General features: G+C 37.1%; 1 protein-coding gene across 14 annotated transcripts in view; it reads left to right on the top strand.

Annotated features, from left to right (window-relative positions):
- LOC144959427 (globin-1-like) overlaps window positions 1-17571 on the top strand; it is a 228071-nt gene that overhangs the window by 95466 nt on the left and 115034 nt on the right. The window contains exon 1 of one of the 14 annotated variants that reach the window (XM_078892093.1): window positions 11909-12208. The exons of 8 other annotated variants lie outside the window; for them this stretch is intronic. The gene's annotated coding sequence lies outside the window, so the exon portion shown is untranslated. Of the gene's footprint in view, window positions 1-11908; window positions 12217-17571 lie in introns of those variants that run through there. 5 more of the 14 variants (XM_078892079.1, XM_078892101.1, XM_078892085.1 and 2 more) reach the window with 5 other exon arrangements.

Genomic DNA, 17571 nt, shown 5'->3' with positions numbered 1-17571 from the left:
CGTGACGTATTCGTAGTATTAATTTACTAACAGATCCAGCTACCCGATCACCACTGGCGTTAGTCAGCGGGAATGGGGTAAGGGGTACTAGGTTGCTATGGGTAAGGGGTTAAGGGCTGGGGAGAGGGGGTATGTTAGACATGGATCATTCTGTCCTACTCTAAAACATTAAAAAAATGTTTGGCCAGAAAACCCGACCTTTCTATATGGAATTTTAAAATGATTCTCATCGTGGCCAAAAAAAAAAACAAAACAAAAACAAACAAAAGAAAAAAAATAAGTAAAAAAAAAACATTTAAAAAAAGAAAAGAAAAAAGAAAAACAAAACAAAACAAAACAAATTGTGATAAAACAGTGAAATAATAAATAAAACAAAACAAACAACAAAACTCACAGAACCCCCCCAAGACTCAATGGCCTATACGTCAAATAGGCAGTCCACACATTTCTGTCGACATGTCAAACAAACACGTTTTAATGAGTACGATGCTGTGCATATTCGGTGTGTCTTTTTTACGAAACCCGCCGAAACCCGCCAAAACCCGACGAAACCCGACGAATCCCGACAAAGTTATGGGATGTAGGTGGCACTGGGGAGTGAACCCAGAACTCAGGGAAGTGTACACCATTGGGGAGTGAACCTGGGACTGGGTTTCGGCGGGTTTCGTAAAAAAGAACCAGTGCTTTTTTACGAAACCCGCCGAAACCCGAAACCCGCCGAAACCCGACAATATCCAGCAAAGTTATGGGAAGTAGACAACTGTGGGGAGTGAACCGAGACTCAGGGAAGTGTACACAGTCGGGAGTGAACCTGAGACTAAGGTTATCGGCCGGTTTTGGCGGGTTTCGTAAAAAAAAATTAGTGCTTTATTACGAAACCCGCCGAAACCCGCCGAAACCCGCCGAAACCCGACAATATCCGGAAAAGTTATGGGAGTTTGGCAACAGTGGGGGGTGATCCTGGGAGTCAGGGAATTGCACACCAGTGGGGAGTTAACCTGGGACTGTGTAAAAAGGATATCAGTGGGAAATAAACCTGGGACTAAAGGGAGATGGATACCATTGAAAGTTGAAGCCGGATATGGGAGTTAAGTACCAGAGGAGAATGAACCTGACACTATAGAGATGGGCGCCAGTGTGTGAGTGAACCTGTGGACTCAGGGAATTGCACACCATTGGGAGTTAACCTGGACTGTGAAGGAATGGAATAACCTGTAAGGGTATCCTGAAAGTGAACTATGGAGTTGGTACCATAGGAGAATGAACCTGACACTATAGGAGTGGGCGCCAGTGGGGAGTGAACCTGGGATCAGGGAATCACACCAATTGGGATTTAACCTGGAATGTGAAGAAGGAAAAACAGTGGGTATCCGGCGACTATAGGAGTTGGATACCAAGGGGAAATAAACCTGAATATGAGAGGTGGGCGCAGTGGGGAATGAACCTGGGACTATAGGGGTCCACACAGTGGGGATTGAACCTGGATATGTAAAAAGGAATCAGTGGAAATAAATCTGGGACTAAAGGGAGATGGATACCATTGGGAGTTAAAGCCGGATATGCAGTTGGTACCAGAGGAGAGAGAAACCTGACACTATAGGGGTGGGCGCCAGTGGGAGTGAACCTGGGACTATGTAAAAAGGAGATCAGTGGAAATAAACTGGGACTAAAGGGAGATGGATACCATTGGGAAGTTGAAGCCGGATTTGAAGCTTGGGTACCAGAGGAGAAGAAACTGACACTATAGGGGTGGGCGCCAGTGGGGAGTGAACCTGGGACTATGTAAAAAGGCTATCAGTAGGAAATAAACCTGGGACTAAAGGGAGGGTGGATACCATTGAAGTTGAAGCCGGATATGAGAGCTTGGTACCAGAGGAGAAGAAACTGACACTATATGGGGTGGGCGCCAGTGGGGAGTGAACCTGGGACTATGTAAAAAGGATATCAGTGGAAATAAACCTGGGACTAAAGGGAGAGTGGATACCATTGGAAGTTGAAGCCGGATATGGAGTTGGTACCAGAGGAGAAGAACTGATACTATAGGGGTGGGCGCCAGTGGGGAGTGAACCTGGGACTATGTAAACAGGATATCAGTGGGAAATAAACCTGGGACTAAAGGGAGATGGATACCATTGAAAGTTGAAGCCGGATATGAGAGTTGGGTACCAGAGGAGAGAGAAACCTGACACTATAGGAGGTGGGCGCCAGTGGGGAGTGAACCTGGGACTATGTAAAAAGGATATCAGTGGGAAATAAACCTGGGACTAAAGGGAGATGGATACCATTGAAAGTTGAAGCCGGATATGAGAGCTTGGTACCAGAGGAGAATGAACCTGACACTATAGGGGGTGGGCGCCAGTGGGGAGTGAAACTGGGACATGTAAAAAGGATATCAGTAGGAAATAAATCTGGGACTAAAGGGAAAAGGATACCATTGGGAATTGAAGCCGGATTTGGGAGTTGGGTACCAGAGGAGAGAGAAACCTGACACTATAGGAGGTGGGCGCTAGTGGGGAGTGAACCTGGGACTATGTAAAAGGATATCAGTGGGAAATAAACCTGGGACTAAAGGGAGATGGACACCATTGAAAATTGAAGCTGGATATGGGAGTTGAGTATCAGAGGAGAATGAACCTGACACTATAGGAGGTGGGCGCCAGTGTGGAGTGAACCTGGGAGTCAGGGAATTGCACACCAGTGGGGAGTTAACCTGTGAATATCTAAAAAAGGATATCAGTGGGAAATAAATCCGGCTTCAACTCCCAATGGTATCCATCTCCCTTTAGTCCCAGGTTTTTTCCCCACTGATATTCTTTTTACACAGTCCCAGGTTAACTCCCTACTGGTGTGAAATTCCCTGAGTCCCAGGTTCACTCCCCACTGGCGCCCACCTTCTATAGTGTCAGGTTCATTCTCCTCTGGTACTCAACTCCCATATCCGGCTTCAACTTTCAATGGTATCCATCTCCCTTTAGTCCCAGGTTTATTTCCCATTGATATCCTTTTTACACAGTCCCAGGTTAACTCCCCACTGGTGTGCAATTCCCTGACTCCCAGGATCACCCCCCACTGTTGCCAAACTCCCATAACTTTTCGGATATTGTCGGGTTTGTTTCCGGTCGCGGGTTTCGTAATAAAGCACAATTCTTTTTTACGAAACCCGCCGAAACCGGCCGATAACCTTAGTCTCAGGTTCACTCCCGACTGGTGTACACTTCCCTGAGTCTCGGGTTCACTCCCCACAGTTGTCTACTTCCCATAACTTTGCTGGATATTGTCGGGTTTCGCCGCGGTTTCGGCGGGTTTCGGCGGTTTCGTAAAAAAGCACTGGTTCTTTTTTACGAAACCCGCCGAAACCCAGTCCCAGGTTCACTCCCCAATGGTGTACACTTCCCTGAGTTCTAGGTTCACTCCCCACAGCCACCTACTTCCCATAACTTTGTCGGGATTCGTCGGGTTTCGTCGGGATTCGTCGGGTTTCGTCGGGTTTCGGCGGGTTTCGCAGGGTTTCGGCGGGTTTCGGCGGGTTTCGTAAAAAAGACACACCCTGCATATTGAGTCTATGGAATATACACAGAATAGTCGGGTTTTAAATATTAAACGCTGCACTTTGGTGTAATCAATACATTATGAGAGGGGTTGATGAGGGATTTTCGACTGTTTGCATGAAAAGAGACGTTTTAGAAGACTTTTAACATAAATATGTAACAGGATACATCTACAGACTACTTTGTTGTAATGTGATGGAATGCGCCAGACAAACTGCTCGAGAAATAATTAATTAAAAATAATGATATTTAAATCTATGTCACTCATGGCGTCGCCATCAGTTTGTCGATCCAGGAATTCCTGACTCTTTAGTTAACCACCAGTCATTTATAGACAATTCAAAGTATTTACTGTAGCTTGCATGTTTTGAAGTTTTGCGAACCGGTGCATTACAACGAAATTGCACCTCACTAGTGATGATGTGCATTTAGCTACAATACATGCGCCATCCGGATGTAACTTACCAACACACAAAATTATGTCTAACCTTAAACGTTTATTGTCTGATTGATAGAATCTAGTAAGAACTAATCATTAAAATGCCTGTCCACAAACAATAACAAAGTGCTGAGTGACGCCAATTTCGTTCCATCTATAACACAGTGTCCCCGAAAAAATAATATGTCACTATTGTTTTAGGTATGGGCCTAGAGCTTTTCCCCTTTCGAAGTCCAAAGACATGGCAAATATTAATGTTAAATGATCTTGCTCAAGATTCTTCTTACCAAAATTAGCTCCAGCCGGCGGCTTGCGTGACAGGCAAATCACAGAACACTTGGGTAACTCGGAAAGAACAAGACGAATGAGTGGGGCTCCCAACCATCCATCCATCCACCAGCCCGTTTCTACTCCAGCAAAACACATTTTGCTCGGCCAGACCTTTTATTTTATCAATTTCAATCGATTAAAGTGATCCTGAAATTGCCAATGGAATTACCAAACCTGAGACGTCTTTAAAGTCTCAGGTTTAAGAATTAAGATGATTTGATTGTGATTTTAAAATGATCAATATTTGAAGAGAACGGTTTTTGCCCAAATAAAAAAAAAAATGTTTCGTTAGAGTACCTCAGAGTAACATTCGCCCCCCACCCCCACCCCACTCCCTTCATCGATGTAACGTTCTATCTTTCTATACTATTGTTTGGTCTCATTCTGTTACTTAGTCTAAGAACACACATTGACGTCATTCAGCTCTTTGTTATTGATTTTAGACAACTATTTTGGTGATTAGTTATCACTAAATTATATCAATCAGACTATAAACGATCAAGGCTACACATAGTTTTGTGTTTTGGCACATTATATCAGGCTGACGGATGTTGTGAATATTTTACCCAAACGAATAGTATCAATAACTATTCAGTCTTACAATTTCACTCTCGCTTCAAGGCTTGGAAATGAGACAAATGCCAATATCTCGATTACTATTTTATTTCTTATTAATTCCTTTTTTTACACGTGTTGACCTTTTTTCATGCGCTGTTGTACATTACAACATTGTAGCAGCCAGTGTTAACCAAATCATTTCTCCAGGAAACAAACTGTAATGATAATAAATTCTGTCCTCCTCTGCTAAAAAATTCCCAACTCCAAAACAGCTTTTCAATTCTGGGGCGATTAAAAAAAAACAAAACCCAGTTATGGCCAGATTTAAAAAAAAATTCAATCAAGCATTGACGTAATGTTAATCAAATCTTCAATATTTGAAATTCAAAATTTCTGGCCAAATGAGAAAAAGGTGTCTTGTAAGTGCACTGCAAAACAGTGTAGTTAAATCCCAAGGTTAGACTATACTGCGTACTCTGGAATAACACTTATTTGAAAATTTGGCCAGAAAACTCGTCCGTCAAATATTGGTCGATTTAAATGACCCTCATCGTGGCAAAACTCTCAAACCTTGAATTTCGCGAGGTCCCAGGTTTGAGAGTTTTTGCCAAGATGAGGGTCGTTTAAATCGATCGAAATTTGAAGGACGAGTTTTCTGGCCAAATTTTCAAATCAGTGTTTTTCCAGAGTATTGCAGTACAGTTATCTATCATTTGTGGCAATCGATTGATTCGATCCGAAACGAAAACTATACACGGAGTTATTTTTAACTTTAATCGAAATGGAATTGGAACAGCGTGTGATAGAAATTATCTTATTTTGTTTTCAAATTCCAAAAATAATACCCGAGATTTGTTTACGAGTTTATTTTTCATTGCGGCGTGACTTTTCACTATTAATCTGCTCCGAAACGATATAATGACAACGTGCGATTCAGTGATTCGTGACTTTAAACGCCCCGGCTAGAGATTTTTTTTTTGCGAGATGAGGATAATTTAAATCGATTTTTGAAGAACGAGTCTTCTGGCCAAATGTACGCGTCCGTCCAGAGTAGGGCAGTTAACTTCATCCTCTCCTTACGAACTACAGGAAAATCGTCACATTCGTTACGATACAATGAATATATTAATCAGAAAACGTTTGTACATCACACATTTTCTGAAACAACATTGTTTTGTGTAGCGTGTCATGCTGCATAAAAATTATGTATAGGGAATAAGATTAGCGGAAAAGTAGCGTCCCTTGATTGGACGTCACCTTACAGAGAGAACGTCAATTTGGTTTTGAAGTGTCTCAAGCCGCTTTCACCGGAAGCGAGGACGAGAGACGCATGCACACAACCAACATGACGTTCTCTCTCTAATAACTTTTCCGCCGGTGACGTCACAGACTATGGGTGACGTCCAATCAAGGGACGCTACTCTTCCGCTAATCTCATTCCCTATAAGTAGATACTCATATTTCCTCAGATTGGATGTAAAACATCGAGTATTTTTCTGAAAAAGACCCGTAAGGAGAGAGTTAATGAGGGTGATATTAATCGTGGTTCATCGTCCAGAATGCTGCAATTTGCAAATTTATAAAAACGAACAGCTTGACTGGTGAATGAAAACGATGGCTGGGAAAATTCTGGCCCCTGCGTCATGTCCTAGGCGCATATTATTACCTCCTGGATTCGGGTTTGAAATGGTACCTCGATTTAGTCAGCGACCTGTATTATATGAAACGGAACTTTGTTTCCGCATTGTCTGCTTGGGGAAATGATTGAAGTATTGTGTAAAACGTATTGCTCAGAGTAACTACTACTTGTTTTTAAAAGCAATGGACTTGTAAAAACTGAATAAGCGACCTATTTTATTTTTATGATTGAGATGTAATTATATACATGCATGCAACTCAAAAGTAAAAATTAATTAGCTGTGCCAGAATTAATATACAGACTCTTTTAAACGGTTTTAAAGTGTTTATTATACACATTTTACAGAAATAACGGTACTAAGATATGAGGTTTCAATCTCACGGCGCAATTTCAACATGGCTTTTAACATGATTCCTGTCTCACGCCCAAGAAAAAAATCCCGCCGCCTCCTCTTATCTCTCTTTCCTCTAAAGAGACAAGACTAAAAGAAAAGAGAACAAAAACAAGCAAACATCAATAAATCAAACAAAAATAACAAAAAACAACAACATAACAACGCAACAAAAACAAAAGGAAAGCTAGAGAACACACACAAAAAAGCTTACACAATAAATTTGTGAAAAGCAACAACAAATAATAAATAAACGAAAACAACCACCCCCCCCCCCAAACTTACTCACAATGTAAAAAAAAAGCAAACCAACAAATTTTCAAACATAAACAATAAGAAAACACTTCGCATTTCGATAAAGTAACCAAAGCAAATGGCAGACAATCTATTTTAGCTTTACAACTGCTCCACAATTCACCTTTTGTGGGAATTCGATGTTGAGATAAAAGATCACCTGTCATAATCCAAAGAGCTCAGTTGTTTGTTATTCGGTCTACTGTTACACAAAATTCATCTCAGTATGTATTGCGCTATATTGTTTATCTAAGTAGTAAGGAGTATGCCTTTTCTATTTAAAAAAAACAAGCATGGCATTGTAGTTAGGCATATTATTTCCCATTGTATCAGCTACATGATGTCCCAATTCCAAAGAATCTGAAAGAAACTGAAGAAAAAACCACAGACCAAATCAAAATAAAACAAAACAACTAAAACATTAAATTAAAAGCAAAACAAAACAAAACATATTTGAACATTCATATAGAGCAATATCCGCCAAACGTGCTAAAAGCGCTTTACAAGGAGTCCCTAGACGACAGAAACTCTTAACATGAAGGAGACAAGACGCCTATAAAGCGCTATTATAATTTTTTTTTCGACAGAGACAAGGCTGTTAACAACCAAGTACTCATCTTACACATGAGTACGATTGGAGACTATGCGTAAAACGCATTTTCCAGGGACTGAACTTTGCGCCGCTCTGTATGGGACTCGAACCCAGTATCTATAGCAAACCACTATTCCACATATAAAACAAAACAAAACAAAAACGATGCTGCCGCGAAAATGCTTGGTTTTGTTAGGCAAGGCACCAGAGAAACACATAACATCTGCATTCTTTTTTTTGTTTTATAATATAGGTCGTATAAAAAGCGATAACTGACCCCTTTATGATGTGGTGCACAAAGGAATAATCTAAGGCGTTACATTCCATTCAATTTTACTAATTTAAAAAAAAATTCAAGTGTTACAATACCATTTTAACGGAAATCGCTAGCGTATTGACCTTGAGAAAAGATCGAGTTAACTCGGTCTTTCGGCTTTTGGGACATTAATATCATTGCCGGTATCGGTTCAAATCGTATAATCTCAGTAATGTAAATGTTGCTGCTCGAAGCTCGAAGAAATAAATAACAATGTGAAATTGAATGAAAGCTTCAATTTAACAAACTAAAACAGATAATGCGGACGTTTCGGGTTTCCCCTTTATCAACAAAACAGGATGAATGAAAACTACGGACGAATGTGATAATATGTGATATACTGGCGTTGTTTAGGTGAATCTTAACAACGCCAATATAAATCACACATTATCTCATACGTCTGCAGTGTTTCATTCATCGTTTTGTTGATAAAGTGAAAACATGTTTTGTTGATAAAGGGAAAACCCGAAACGTCCGCCTTATCCTTTTTCGTTTATATAATTTAAGCTTACATTAAATTTCACATTGTTATATATTATTATTTTTAAAAATCACAAAAGGTAAAAGTTAGAAATGTCGATAAAAGTTCTTTATTTAATTAGTTCATTAATTTTGTTTTGAGATCAGAATATAATTTTACTTTAAAGGCGACATATTCGGTAAAAGGTCAATCTGTAGTGGGTCTGAGTTAGAATCGAGGATGCCAAGGTGAAGGTCAGGACTAATTTTCAATATTTGGCATTCTTAGAGGTTATTTGAAAAATAAATCAATGGAACGGCTCTACAACCTTTGGTTTCAGAATATCAGTAAGATACAATAGCTTGACTTTTAATAGTCATGTGCACCATTAAAAATAAATGCCTACTATTGTTATCGCAAAATCAACAATGTGTAAAACATTTACTAATTCCTTTAAAGGCCGATGTTTTATTTTGTAAAATGATAGATAGTATTGTATGAAACTTGATTATTGATTTTATTCTTAAATTAAAAGAAATAGAAATTTGAGGAGAAGGAGGAGGCAGAGGAGAAGGAGAAAGAACATATAGTGATTTAATTTGATCCAGCCTAAACATGACACGGTAAACTTTCCTCAGATTAAATAAATAATGGCAGTTCAACCTGACATAGTTATAGCTTAACTTGAATGTTTTTTATAACTTCTTCAAATAATATCTTGAATTCTCTAGTTCCCAAATCACATTGGCCATTTGTGTTTTCATCGATCAGTTAATCTTATTAGGAAAAAGCTTTCTATTTTGTTAATATTTTAATCTAATATTAATATTGTTTATACTGATGTACAGCTGTGTCGGATGAAAATACTGTAATAGCGTTTGTAAAGGTATGTGTGTTAATATGATGGCATGTACATGTCAGTTTCCTTTATATACATCGCTGTCGAAAAGATGAGAGATCTATAGATTTAGGAGAAAGCATGGCATTGTCTTTAAAGCTGGCTCATTATTGAAATCTAAATTAAATTAAATTCTGGTAATGATTTATGTCGTTGTGCTGTCTAGTAGTAACATGCTTGAACCGTTGTATCACCTAATGACGATGTCTTTTGGCTTGAACTACTTTTCTGGCATAGTGGCATTGATGGTTCTGCTACATACAATGCTCTGGCGATCAACATAATTTTTCTTCATTTTTGAACCGTCTTGAATCCAACAGTCGGCGCGTCACGATGAAATAGCCAAACCAGTTTCTCTGTGGTATTTTTTCTTGTCAGTTACCAAAAAGAGTGCATTAGGCGATACTGCAAAACCCACTGATGTAGAAAAGCTTCTCACTTAGTTCAGGTGTAACAATGTCCCCGAACCGAGGAATCGTTTTCTTTCAAGTTCTTTCAAGTTTCTTTCTCCGTCCCGTTATTGCGGGCTATTCTGAAGTCAGGAAAACTAAGTATAAAAGGTCGCCGGGATGCAATTCGGCTTGTACTTGAGACATCAATAATCATGCGTTTAAGAGGGGTTACATCACATTCCATCTTTAAAGCTAATTTCCGGTATTGTCTCCAGCCGGATTGCTGACGCATCTTGGCTCTACTCTTTGGGTTTCATTGATAGCGCTCCCGACACTATGTGCATTGACTTGAGGAGTTTGGCGTCCAAGTCGTCGTCCCTTTATTCAACCCAATGTCCGAGCGTATGTCTTCAGAAGCGCCGGTCGGCATCGCAAATGGATCTTGCCGTATTGCTCGAAGACCTTTGCGTTTTTTATTTTCCGGTTACACCCACGAAATGGACCTGGACTGCAGTCGGGCTTAACCCCCAGGTACTTTCTATTTGAGTCATATGCAATAAAATAGTCTTTTACAAAAGAAAATTAGACAGTGAATTTGTGTAAACTGTTGAAAAGTTACAGATATTTGAAATCAATAATTAAAAATCGATTTTGCAAAATGGAGCACAAAATTAAAATCATTAAAATGACGAACTTCAATAGTTTGTATGTCCGATCAATGCCACAGCTCTTTGCCTCATTGATGATTTTAACTGATTGTCGTTTCGGCTTGTAAATCAGTCCAAATTGTATATAGCCTGTCAAATAATTCAACTCATTTTATACAGCTTTCTTCTCTTTTTGTTCTTGCTTTTAAAAAACAAATATCTTTCCTTTCATAAAATATCACATTTCATGTTCAATGAGATTCACGTCAGGTCACACAGTTGGGCACTGGTTCATCACCCTTACATTTGCATAGTTTAGGAAAGTAGATATTTGTCCGGTCTATGTACCGATGCGTTAACAAACCGGAATATCAACATTTGATTATTCTGATTCCGAATAAGCGGGACGACAATTGGTTCAAGAATATCACTCATGTATAGGTCTGAATTGAGTCATTGGTTGATTCGTATTAGTTCAATTTTTCTACCCCCAATTATCTCTCCCCACACCATTACAGATCCATATGCTTGATTTCATTACTTCAATGATGGTTCAGTTATTCAAACGTTCACCTCGACGTCGATAGCACGAAGTTCGTTTGTTTCTGGAATTACTTTTTAAAAATGCCGTCCCAATATCCCAGTTCTGGATTCCCGTGCCCATCTCAGTCGAACGAATTTGTGTAAAGTGGTCATCTGTGGTCGAATTGCGAGTTTGTGACATTTCAAATCAATCTCTCTGAGCGTGAACTTTTGGTGAGACGACTGCTGTGTAGTTACGCCATGCGTTCAACTTTAATATGATAAGTAAGTACGAAACAACACACAATCATAAACAACAATAACGATTACAATTCCCGTAGATTGCACTAGTGGCATGAAACAGTTCTGTAGAAGTTAAAAATAATTCTATTATATGTATATATATATATATATATATATATATATATATATATATATATATATATATATATATAATCCCTCACTTTAACTTTGTTGTAATGATCAGCATTTAGCGTTGGTCTGAGTGTATTTTCATTATCAACAATGAGATCACAAGAATCGATACCTGATACAATCATAATTGCAAATATTACACACACACACACACACACACACACACACACATATATATATATATATATATATATACATATATATATATATATATATATATACAGACATCTAAACATTGCATACTTAAATTTTAAATATTTCCGTATTTCTGCAAAACATTCATATTATGCAAACAGCTAGTATTGACAAATGATTGTCTCACACTGTTCGCACCGATATTGAATTAATATACCAGTCAAGGATCAAAGCGCAAACATATTATTTCTATATTCTAACACATCGGCAAGTAGTAAAAACAAGATTTATCCCCAGTCTTGGAGGGCAGCTAGACAATTTAACTGTTTGTGTGGGAGTGAGGGTGAGAGTGAGTGACGGGGAAGTGCGTGGTATCGCTCACGTCTCGAGTCTACAGCAGTTGTCGACAGATCCACATGCTGGCGCAAAATTTTTTGGGTGGATAAACATTTACAATTTGTTTTATATACCATTTCAATTGGGTCGAGTAGGGCTTTCAACAGGATTTATTTACGGAGAAAACTTTTAATGAAGTTTGGTGCAAATATTTAACCGCAAAATCAGTGGGTTACACAGTGAATACGTCGATGATCAGTCAGTGGTTTACATACAGTAAGATTGTGCGGATTCTGAATGTGTAGATATTTGATTAATGTTTTTCATTTGGATTATTTTAAACTCTCAGGTTTTGTTAAATATAGAATTGTTTGTTTTTAAAAAAATGAATTGATACGGATTCATAATCCATTATTGTATTGGAACTTTTGTCTTGCATTTCGCATATATTAGGAATAAGGGTATCTAATATCATTATTATAAGTTTTTCCCCTCTTAATACCTTTCCAATTTCTTTTCGTCAGTTATAATAATAATAGTAATGGTTATTATTATTATTATTATTATTATTATTATTATTATTATTATTATTATTATTATTATTATTATTATTATTATTTATCATTATTATTATTATTATTATTATTATTATTATTATTATTATTATTATTATTATTATTATTAATTATTATTATTATTATATTAATATTATTATTATTATTATTATTATTATTATTATTATTATTATTATTATTATTATTATTATTATATTATTATTATTATTATTATTATCTCTATTATTATCATTATTACTATTGTTATTATTATCATTATTGTTATTATCATTATTGTTATTATCATTATTATCTTTATTGTTATCAATATTTTCATTATTTATTATTATTATTATATTATTATTATTATTATTATTATTATTATTATTATTAGTATTATCATTATTGTTATTATCATTATTATCATTATTGTTATCAATATTTTTATAATTTATTATTATTATTATTATTATTATTATTATTATTATTATTATTTATTATTATTATTATTATTTATTATTATTATTATTATTATTATTATTATTATTATTATTATTATTATTATCATAATCATCATCATCGTCATCATCATCATCACCATCATCATCATCATCATCATCATCATCATCATCATCGCCATCGTCGTCGTCATTATCATCAGCACTAATATCATCATTATGATTATCCTTATTAACGCCATCCCTGTCATTATCTACATTATCATATAATAGAACTATTTTGCTTAGTGTTATTCTTAAAATGAAACCCAACAGTGCGGGGTCTTGTCAATATTTGTTACTATTGCAAATCTGTGTGTAAAGCAATTGCGTGAAGTATATTGCGCGTGCGCGCGCGCACACACACACACACCCATACACACACAAACAACAGAACTATTTTTAGTTATTTTTAAAAAACGATTGATGAGTTAGATTTATGATTAGTAACACATCTGACAGAATAATTACTTTTTCATGTGTGTGAAAAAATAATTTTTATATTTTGATTGCACTTTTTCAAGGACATTGGGTAATTTCTATCATATTTTTATATCTTTAAAATCGTTCTCATTTTCTCATCGATTTTCTTTTATTCTCTTGCTTCCCGTTCTATCCCATCTCTCATCTCCTCTTCCCCTCCCCCCTCCTTTCTGATTATCCGTCTTCTTCCTCTTGATCAATGGTTTACAAATTCCATTTTTTTCTCATTCTGACTAGAAATCTCCTACTTCAAATAGACTGAAATAGGTACTCAGTAAAAATCCACATTAAATTTTTTTGAGCCAGATAGTCTGTCCTTAAAATATCGATTTATTAAAAGTACCTTCAGCCTGTCCCAGGTTTGAAAGTCTTTGGTACCAGACAAGACGAGGGTTACTTTAATCAATCGATATTTAAAGAACTAGTTTTCTGACATTTAAAAATAAGATGATAATTTGAGCTCTCAAGTGTCAAAAGTCTCAAAGTGAAGAGTTCAAATGAGTCTCAAGTTTGATATATTCTGACGAAGATTGGGGGAAGAGGGGATCATTTTAATCGGTCGATCGATATATGAAGTAAAAGTATTCAGATAAAATTGATACAAATTTAGGGCACGGCAGTACTATTTGCCTTTGAATGTCTGCAAATGCCTTGAAAAATAAAAGTACAGAGCATTTAAAGGTTTTTAGAACCTATTAGCTGTTAAACGATACTATGCGATACGATACGATACAATGATACAATCTTCCAGAAATGTTCTTGCTTCTCCATCTCACATCTACCTCCTCTTCCTTCTCCTCTTGCCCCTCGCCCTCAACTTTGACGCTATCATCATCACCATGATCATCATCATCATGATCATCATCATCATGATCATCATCATCATCATCATCATCATCAACATCATCATCATCATAAATATCGTAATACTTTTAAAATCATTTTTTATACTCAAACTTCGTGGTCTCTTTTCTCCCACCCCATCCCTTCAGAGCCATGGAGCCGGAGTAAATCTCATTTTCTATAGCGTGAAACAGACAAGAGCAGATGCTTGCTACCTTTGGATAGGACGCTAGTCTATCCCAAAGTATATTCCGCCAGATCTAACTGACCCATTCACTGTTGTGTAGACAGGGAGATCTGGAAAAAAGATAAATTTCGACGGCATTCGGGGTTGATCTCGTTCCTTTGCGTGTGAATCGACTGCTCTACCAACCAGCGGCGTGGCGTATTGACGGCATATGGTGGTGCCATGATTAGAAAAAAAAATCTAATACAGTGAACACGGTTAAGAGGAGAGAGCACGACATATTAAAAACTCTCTTTTATGGAAGGGTGGGGGAGGGTCGATGGTTTCTACGAGTGGACAAAACTTACAAAAACAAATAATTCATGAAAACAACAAGCCACAACACTGAGATACAAGTACCGTATGAAAAGGTCTTTGTAATTATTCTTTGTCCACCATTTAAAGGATGGATTTGGTAGATAATGCAATCAATATGTTATAAATGTAAATCAAAAGAGAAAAAAAACCTATGACAGAAATTACTTACTTTTAGTACTTGTAAAAAAATCTGCACTGCGATGTTTCATCTCTGTAAATCTTTTTATAACGTGTTTATTGAAATCTGGAATGGCATCTATTTCAGCTTTGTGAATTGACAAAATCATTAATGAATTTAACCGCTCCTGTTTCATTGAATTTCACAACAAAAAAATTTCACTCTTTTAAGGGTGCTAAAACAACGTTCAGGAGGTTAAGAAATACGATGGAAGTGGTTAAGGTCACTATAGCCTATAGATGTCCATGATTTGTCAGTGTTTGTTGTATCTGTAAAAAGTAGACAATAAAAACAAAAGACTAAACTAACTGTGAGCCATTCATGCCTGTCATACCATGTCACTGAAAAAGAGCGTTTTCGAGATTTCCACACCTGTGTTAATTCAAAATCAGTTGGTTGGTGAGGAACTAGTCTTTTTATTTCTAATTTGTCATCTAGTGTCAATCTCCCAAACGGTCGGTGAAGTAAAGAGTCAACTTGATTCATTGCAATTCATTGTTTAACAAAACAAAACTTCAAAGTATATCTCAAATAATGGAAATCAGTGGAATACGATTAATGATTGCACAAATAAAAGGTAGATTCAGATCTTAAAGCATCACAAAGAAAAAAATCACTCCCCTTAAGTACTTAAAAATCTAAAAACACACCAAAAGTATAACTGTTGACATTCTTCGGTTTCTTTCTCTGACTGACACAAATACACACGCACAAACACACATACACACACACACACACAAATAAACACTCATACACACGTAACCATCAACTCGGCACTACAAGCAAGAAAAATGTTGGTAAATTCGTCCACAATGCTTCGTTGCAAAGAATTACTTTATTCAATAATCGTGAAAAAGAGGTGGGGGGTTTGATATGTCATATTTTTAAGTTTTATGATGTTTTTCTTTGCTGCTTACAAATAAACTTGACAATGATCAGTGTTTTTGACAGTTAATGTAATATTTTGGATGGCCGAAGTTACCCTACATTGGCAATTGCCTAAAATAAACGTTTTTGAACTTTGAACCTAATTTGGCGCATCCCCCCAGTCCAACGGTGGAGCTCTCAGATCCTGGCACAAGTCGAGGGGTTTCCCGCTATTTGAAGATAGTATACTTCGACCTAGTTTCTCGCTCAATCGGCTGTCGCGATACTAATGGATATAGCATTAATTGGAGCTCGGATTGCTTTGCACCACGGTGTTTGATTTAGTCACTACTTCGCGGAGTGATGTCACCATGACGAGTCGGCGCAGTGCGTGACTCGGAATCTTGAATAGAGTGGAGACTAAAAAGGCAGTATGTTGTTGGCGAGTTGGCGAAAGACAGTGGAGTTAAAATCTCTGTTTTATTTTTAATTAAATTATGCTGTTAATGATTTTTAAAAAGATCGGTGCGGTGCCTGGCACCATTCGATCCAATGGCCCCACGCCACTGCTACCAACTGAGCTCTACCCACCGCACTCACACCGTTTCTGTTCATCAACTGTGAATATTATTTCTTTATCCCAACCACGACTCAATCCATCGAGTTCAATGACAACTCTTTGTCGACTTCCATCTTCTCTCTTTGCTTTTTCTTCCCTCTACAATCCCAGCTCAACTGTTTTTTATTTTCTTCATGTCACATTGATGTCAGTGCCATACGTTGTGTTGTAAAATCACAAAATAACCATTTTAACTTTTGGCAAAAAATTTTTTTTTAAAAAAATGCAATTTTTATTTCAAATTTCACTAGATTGAAAATTACTCTGAAAATTTTCAAACATTTTTGAATGTAAGGCAGATGTTAATAAATCGTTTGAACAATTTGAAGGCATCTCTCTCGATCGAAATTTGAGGTAAACAATTTCTGCACAAAATGAATGAATGATGGCGTTATGAATTGTTAAGAATTTCTCTATTGTTATTTTCTTTTCTTCGTGAAGACAACAAATCTTCATCCTGGCCGCCAATGACTTCCTGATTAATGTTTACGATGGAAATCCTCATGTCTCAATGACTCGTGCTCGTCTCATTTGGCTTTGTACAGTCTGGAACCTTGATCCAGTGGTAAATAAAAGAAGGAACGATGTTGACGACGCTCATCTCTTTGTTATTGTTTTTAGCTAGCCAGTTATACGAGCAGTTCTCACTAAATTATCAAGCAGACTACAGATGCCATGCGGTTAGCTAAGAAACTCATAACATTGTCATCCGGAGGTGTGACGGACCAACACACAAAACTATTCTTCGTCTTCTTATTTTAGCTTGTCCCTCATTTTGCAGGGTTGCCAGAATGAATGCCACATCTCCATGCATCTTGGTTGAGAGCATCATCTTCCTCCAGGCCCAGTTCTTTCATATCGTCCTTTACCTTTATCCAACCATCTAGTCTTTGGGCGTCCCTATTTCCTCTTTCCCGTTAATTGTAAGTCCAATAATTTCCTTCCCACGTACTCCCTCTCTCGTCTCTTTACATGTCCGAATCATTTCAATCTATCTTCTCTCATCTTTATTGATACATTCTTCACTTCAGTCAACCTTCGAATTCTTTCATTT

Source organism: Berghia stephanieae, chromosome 1, assembly GCF_034508935.2.
Source record: "Berghia stephanieae isolate SIO BIC M18660-M18661 chromosome 1, UCSD_Bste_1.3, whole genome shotgun sequence".
Lineage (NCBI taxonomy): Eukaryota > Metazoa > Mollusca > Gastropoda > Nudibranchia > Aeolidiidae > Berghia > Berghia stephanieae.
Note: the sequence above shows the minus strand (reverse complement) of the source record. Positions and strands in the feature narration are given on the sequence as shown.